Source organism: Oncorhynchus keta, chromosome 20, assembly GCF_023373465.1.
Source record: "Oncorhynchus keta strain PuntledgeMale-10-30-2019 chromosome 20, Oket_V2, whole genome shotgun sequence".
NCBI classification, from domain to species: domain Eukaryota; kingdom Metazoa; phylum Chordata; class Actinopteri; order Salmoniformes; family Salmonidae; genus Oncorhynchus; species Oncorhynchus keta.
The window spans coordinates 37,688,043-37,695,185 of record NC_068440.1 but is presented as its reverse complement, the minus strand read 5'-3'; the positions used below and the strand labels follow the sequence as shown (position 1 = coordinate 37,695,185).

The 7,143-nt window shown below is 52.0% G+C and overlaps 1 pseudogene; it reads left to right on the top strand.

Moving 5' to 3' along the window:
* Positions 1–4,467: 4,467 nt before the first annotated feature.
* LOC127910098 (60S ribosomal protein L23a-like) lies at positions 4,468–4,921 on the top strand (annotated as a pseudogene).
* The last annotated feature ends 2,222 nt before the right edge of the window (positions 4,922–7,143 follow it).

Sequence of the window (7,143 nt, the reverse complement as noted above, 5' to 3'; positions counted from 1 at the left end):
ATGTCACGTTCTGACCTTTATTTTCTGTGTTTTGTGTTTAGTTAGTATGGTCAGGGCGTGAGTTGGGTGGGCAGTCTATGTTTGTTTGTCTAGGTTTGGGAATTTCTATAGTTTCGGCCTAGTATGGTTCTCAATCAGAGGCAGGTGTCATTAGTTGTCTCTGATTGAGAATCATACTTAGGTGGCCTGGGTTTCACTGTGTGTTTGTGGGTGATTGTTTCCTGTCTCTGTGTATGCACCAGATAGGACTGTAATTTGAGTTTTCACGTTTTCTTGTTTTGTTAGTTTGTTCATGTGTACCTTATCGCATTAAAAAGTACCATGGAAAATTACCACGCCGCGTATTGGTCCTCTGATCCGTTTCGCCTCTCCTCTTCGGAAGAAGAGGAGGAAACTCGTTACAGAATCACCCACCACAATCGGACCAAGCGGCGTGGTAAAGGACAGCGACGACAGCAGCAGCAGCAACAACAACAGCGGCCAGCATCAGAGCTGAATCTGGACTACACAACTTGGGAGGAGATAGATAGGTGGGCGGTCGACCCAGGGAGAGTGCCGGAGCCCGCCTGGGATTCGATGGAGCAATGCAAGGAAGGTTACAGGAGAAAGAGGTTGGCTGGGAAAAATCGCAGCCCCAAAGCAGAGCTGGAGGCAGCGAAAGCTGATCGGCGGCAATATGAGGAGCCAGCACGGCAGTGCGACAGGTACGAGAGGCAGCCCCAAATTTTTTTTGGGGGGGGGCACACGAGGTGTGGTACTAAGCCAGGTAGCAGACCTGAGCTCACTCCTCGTGCTTATTATGAGCAGCGCATTACTGGTCAGGCACCGTGTTATGCGGTTGAGCGCACGGTGTCGCCAGTGTCCATAGCCCGGTGCGCTATAGGGCAGCCCCCGAGAGTGCCATGCGAGTGTGGGCATTGAGCCAGGGCGTATGGTGCCTGCTCAGCGGGTCTGGTCGCCGGTACGCAGTCTTGGTCCAGGTTATCCTGCGCCGGCTCTGCGTGCTGTGTCTCCGGGCGCTGGGAGGGTGCAGTGCGTCCTCTGCCTGCGCTCCGCTCGTACCGGGCAACTGTGGGAGGAGCCTAGGGAGAGGTGCGTGTAGTAAGCACTAGATCTCCGTGCTTACCCACAGCCCCGGTTCAACCTGTGCCTGCACTTTTGAGGGTCCGGGCTCGAGTAGTTGTCCAGCCTGGGGAAGTGGTGCCAGGTTGCGCACCAGAGCTCCAGTGCTCCCCCCACAGCCCGGTCTTTCAGGCTCCTCCTAACACCAAGCCTCCTGAAAGTCTCCCCAGCCTGGTAGTTCCTGTGGCAGCCCCACGCACCAGGCTGTCTCTCAGTCTCCTCCCTGCAGGTGCTCCCGCCTGTCCGGGCGCCAGCTGCCTGTCCGGCGCCGCTGCCGGAGCCTCCCGCCTGTCCGGGCGCCGCTGCCGGAGCCTCCCGCCTGTCCGGGCGCCGTTGCCGGAGCTCTCCGCTGTCCGGAGCCTCCCGCTTGTCCGGCGCGCTGCCGGAGCCTCCGCTGTCCGGGCGCCACTGCCGGAGCCTCCCGCCTGTCCGGCGCCGCTGCTGGAGCGTCCCGCCTGTCCGGCGCCGCTGCCTCCTGTAGCAGCTCCACGCACCAGGCTGTCTCTCTGTCTCCTCTCTGCAGGTGCTCCCGCCTGTCCGGCGCCGCTGCCGGAGCCTCCCGCCTGTCCGGGCGCCGCTGCCGGAGCCTCCCGCCTGTCCGGCGCCGCTGCCGGAGCCTCCCGCCTGTCCGGCGCCGCTGCCGGAGCTTCCCGCCTGTCCGGAGCCTCCCGCCTGTCCGGGCGCCGCTGCCGGAGCCTCTCGCCTGTCCGGCGCCGCTGCCGGAGCCTCCCGCTCTGTCCGGCGCTGCTGCGGAGCCTCCCGCCTGTCCGGCGCTGCTGCCGGAGCGTTCCCGCCTGTCCGGCGCCGCTGCCGGAGCGTCCCGCCTGTCCGGCGCGCTGCCGGAGCGTCCCGCCTGTCTGGCGCGCGCTGCCGGAGCCTCCCGCCTGTCCGCGCCGCTGCCGGAGCGTCCCGCCTGTCCGGGCGCCGCTGCCGGAGCCCCTCAGCCCAGAGGCGCCAGAGCCCCTCAGCCCAGAGGCGCCAGAGCCCCTCAGCCCAGAGGCGCCAGAGCCCCTCAGCCCAGAGGCGCCAGAGCCCCTCAGCCCAGAGGCGCCAGAGCCCTCAGCCCAGAGGCGCCAGAGCCCCTCAGCCCAGAGGCGCCAGAGTCCCTGTCCCTCTGTCCAGAGCCCCTGTCCCTCTGTCCAGAGCCCTGTCCCTCTGTCCAGAGCCCCTGCCCCTCTGTCCCGAGCTGCCCCTCTGTCCAGTGGGGTCATTGAGAGGGGTTGCCATGGTGAGAAAGCCACGGAGGCGGAAAATAAGGCGGACAAAGACAAGGGTGAAGTGGGGTCCGCGTCCGCGCCAGAACCGCCATCGCGGACAGACGCCACCCAGACCCTCCCCTATAGGTCAAGGTTTTTAGGCCGGAGTCCGCACCTTTGGGGGTACTGTCACGTTCTGACCTTTATTTTCTGTGTTTTGTGTTTAGTTAGTATGGTCAGGGCGTGAGTTGGGTGGGCAGTCTATGTTTGTTTGTCTAGGTTTTGGGAATTTCTATGTTTTCGGCCTAGTATGGTTCTCAATCAGAGGCAGGTGTCATTAGTTGTCTCTGATTGAGAATCATACTTAGGTGGCCTGGGTTTCACTGTGTGTTTGTGGGTGATTGTTTCCTGTCTCTGTGTATGCACCAGATAGGACTGTAATTTGAGTTTTCACGTTTTCTTGTTTTGTTAGTTTGTTCATGTGTACCTTATCGCATTAAAAAGTACCATGGAAAATTACCACGCCGCGTATTGGTCCTCTGATCCGTTTCGCCTCTCCTCTTCGGAAGAAGAGTCAGCAGTGTGAACGCAGACTTTTATCATGTCCATTTTCCGCATCAGACTCCTCACATTAATTTGCATCAGTCCCAAGTTTGATCTAGTTTTAAAATCATTTGGAGTCAGAAGTTCATCCATAGCCAATAGTATACTGAAAAAGTAATTTTTCTGTGTCTTATACACTAAGTTCTTTCCCTTGGCTGTCTGGTGAAACAAGCATCGCTAGGAAAGGACCTGACAGGTGACAGTAATATAGGAAAGGAGACAAGGAAAAATGAAGACACTCAAGGGGATTGGGACACAACTCTTGTGACCATCTCTGACAGGATTCCCAGAAGTGAGACTGCATGTCCCTCTGTTCAACCTGAGTGGCAGGAAGCCCCATAAATCAGACTGCATGGCCCTCTGTTCTCCCTGAGTGGCAGGAAGCCCCATAAATCAGACTGCATGGCCCTCTGTTCACCCTGAGTGACAAGAAGCCCCCAGAAGTGAGACTGCATGTCCCTCTGTTCAACCTGAGTGGCAGGAAGCCCCATAAATCAGACTGCATGGCCCTCTGTTCACCCTGAGTGACAAGAAGCCCCAGAAGTCAGATTGCATGGCCCTCTGTTCTCCCTTGAGTGACAGGAAGCCCCAGAAGTCAGACTGCATGGCCCTCTGTTCACCCCTGAGTGACAAGAAGCCCCAGAAGTCAGATTGCATGGCCCTCTGTTCTCCCTGAGTGACAGGAAGCCCCAGAAGTCAGACTGCATGGCCCTCTGTTCACCCTGAGTGACAAGAAGCCCCAGAAGTCAGACTGCATGGCCCCCTGTTCACCCTGAGTGACAAGAAGCCCCAGAAGTCAGACTGCATGGCCCTCTATTCACCCTGAGTGACGGGGAAGCCCCAGAAGTCAGACTGCATGGCTCCTCTATTCACCCTGAGTGACAGGAAGCCCCAGAAGTCAGACTGCATGGCCCTCTATTCACCCTGAGTGACAGGAAGCCCCAGAAGTCAGACTGCATGGCCCTCTGTTCACCCTGAGTGACAGGAAGCCCCAGAAGTAAGACTGCATGGCCCTCTGTTCACCCTGAGTGGAGAAAAGAACAAAGGCACATAGAAGCAGAGCTCTCTATTCTACCCCACTTTGAGTTGATTGGATTAACCCTCAGATTGATTAAAAACTTGGCAGCCCAATCATTGAAAATCTGGCAACCAATGACAAACAAATCTGAAACCAAAAACTCACTTTCATCCAGAGGCTTTTTCTCAGTGTTCCGACGGAATTCTGTCATGCCTTGTATGAATACCTGTATCCAATGTTCTATGGAAAAACACATGTTGGATTAGCATTCTGCCTGTGCGGTCCTTCCACATTGAAAGGAAGTTGTTCGTAATGCCCCCGTTGGAATACAACTTTCTTTATTAGATCCCTCAAGTTAGCAATTAGAATCACATATGGTACATTAATAAGGAGGCTTCAGAAACATGTGTTTGGTCTTAGATATTGGCTTCATCTGTAAACAACTGCTGTTCCTTACTAGAGGAGACCCATCCTGCATTACACCATCCAAACATGTTGTCTTCCTGCTTCCTTCTTGCCTTCGGTGCCATGATGAGAAAGGCTGTCCCTGCCAAGACTGAGGGCAAGGTAAAGGCCCTGAAGGCCAAAAAGGCTGTTCCAAGGGAGTCCACAGCCAGAGGAAGAAGAAGATAAGAACCTCCCCAACCTTCCGCCGCCCCCAAAACCCTGCACCTCCAAACAACCCAAGTACACCCGGAAGAGTGCCCCTCGCAGGAATAAGTTGGACCACCATGCCATCATTAAGTTCCCTCTGACGACAGAGTCGGCAATGAAGAAGATGGAGGACAACAACACTCTCGTCTTCATCGTAGACGTCAAGGCCAACAAGCACCAGATCAAACACGCCGTCAAGAAGCTCTACAACATTGATGTGGCCAAGGTCAACACACTCATCAGGCCTGACGGTGAGAAGAAGGCATAAGTGCGTCTGGCTCCAGATTACGATGCGTTGGATGTCACCAACAAGGTTGGCATAATCTAATTGGCTGCTGGGGAGATGTACAGAGGAATAAATGTTTATAAAAATGTTTTTAATGTTGCTGCATGTCTTCCTGCATTACACCATCTACACATGTTGTCTTCCTGCGTTACACCATCTACACATGTTGTCTTCCTGCATGTCCTTCTGAATGTCTTCCTGCATTACACCATCTACACATGTTGTCTTCCTGCATTACACCATCTACACATGTTGTCTTCCTGCATTACACCATCTACACATGTTGTCTTCCTGCATTACACCATCTACACATGTTGTCTTCCTGCATTACACCATCTACACATGTTGTCTTCCTGCATTACACCATCTAAACATGTTGTCTTCCTGCATTACACCATCTACACATGTTGTCTTCCTGCGTTACACCATCTACACATGTTGTCTTCCTGCATGTCTTCCTGCATTACACCATCTACACATGTTGTCTTCCTGCATTACACCATCTACACATGTTGTCCTCCTGCGTTACACCATCTACACATGTTGTCTTCCTGCATTACACCATCTACACATGTTGTCTTCCTGCATTACACCATCTACACATGTTGTCTTCCTGCATTACACCATCTAAACATGTTGTCTTCCTGCATTACACCATCTACACATGTTGTCTTCCTGCGTTACACCATCTACACATGTTGTCTTCCTGCATTACACCATCTACACATGTTGTCTTCCTGCATTACACCATCTACACATGTTGTCTTCCTGCATTACACCATCTAAACATGTTGTCTTCCTGCATTACACCATCTACACATGTTGTCTTCCTGCGTTACACCATCTACACATGTTGTCTTCCTGCATGTCTTCCTGCATTACACCATCTACACATGTTGTCTTCCTGCATGTCTTCCTGCATTACACCATCTACACATGTTGTCTTCCTGCATGTCTTCCTGCATTACACCATCTACACATGTTGTCTTCCTGCATTACACCATCTACACATGTTGTCTTCCTGCATTACACCATCTACACATGTTGTCTTCCTGCGTTACACCATCTACACATGTTGTCTTCCTGCATGTCTTCCTGCATTACACCATCTACACATGTTGTCTTCCTGCATGTCTTCCTGCATTACACCATCTACACATGTTGTCTTCCTGCATTACACCATCTACACATGTTGTCTTCCTGCATTACACCATCTACACATGTTGTCTTCCTGCGTTACACCATCTACACATGTTGTCTTCCTGCATGTCTTCCTGCATTACACCATCTACACATGTTGTCTTCCTGCATGTCTTCCTGCATTACACCATCTACACATGTTGTCTTCCTGCATGTCTTCCTGCATTACACCATCTACACATGTTGTCTTCCTGCATTACACCATCTACACATGTTGTCTTCCTGCATTACACCATCTACACATGTTGTCTTCCTGCATTACACCATCTAAACATGTTGTCTTCCTGCATTACACCATCTACACATGTTGTCTTCCTGCGTTACACCATCTACACATGTTGTCTTCCTGCATGTCTTCCTGCATTACACCATCTACACATGTTGTCTTCCTGCATGTCTTCCTGCATTACACCATCTACACATGTTGTCTTCCCTGCATTACACCATCTACACACATGTCTTCCTGCATTACACCATCTACACATGTTGTCTTCCTGCATTACACCATCTACACATGTTGTCTTCCTGCATTACACCATCTACACATGTTGTCCTCCTGCATTACACCATCTACACATGTTGTCTTCCTGCATTACACCATCTACACATGTTGTCTTCCTGCATTACACCATCTACACATGTTGTCTTCCTGCATGTCTTCCTGCATTACACCATCTACACATGTTGTCTTCCTGCATGTCTTCCTGCATTACACCATCTACACATGTTGTCTTCCTGCATGTCTTCCTTCATGGGCTCTCCCTGAAGAAATGTCCCAAATTAGGGATAATCAGATCCTGCGTTAGTGTGGTTTGATCTTCATTTCACCTCAATTAAACAGTCATTTTGGGTCTTTGGTGCTGATAAGAGAATGAGAAAACACTGAGTTGTCTCATTTCCCTGTCGCTCTCTCTCTCTCTGTGTGTGTGTGCGTGAATGTGTGTGTGTGTGTGTGTGTGCTGCACAGCTCTGTACCAAAACATGGCTATTTACTAACATAACTAACACACCCATAGTAACTGCTGTTGTTAATACATTAAAGGTCCATTATGTTTTGGACACTT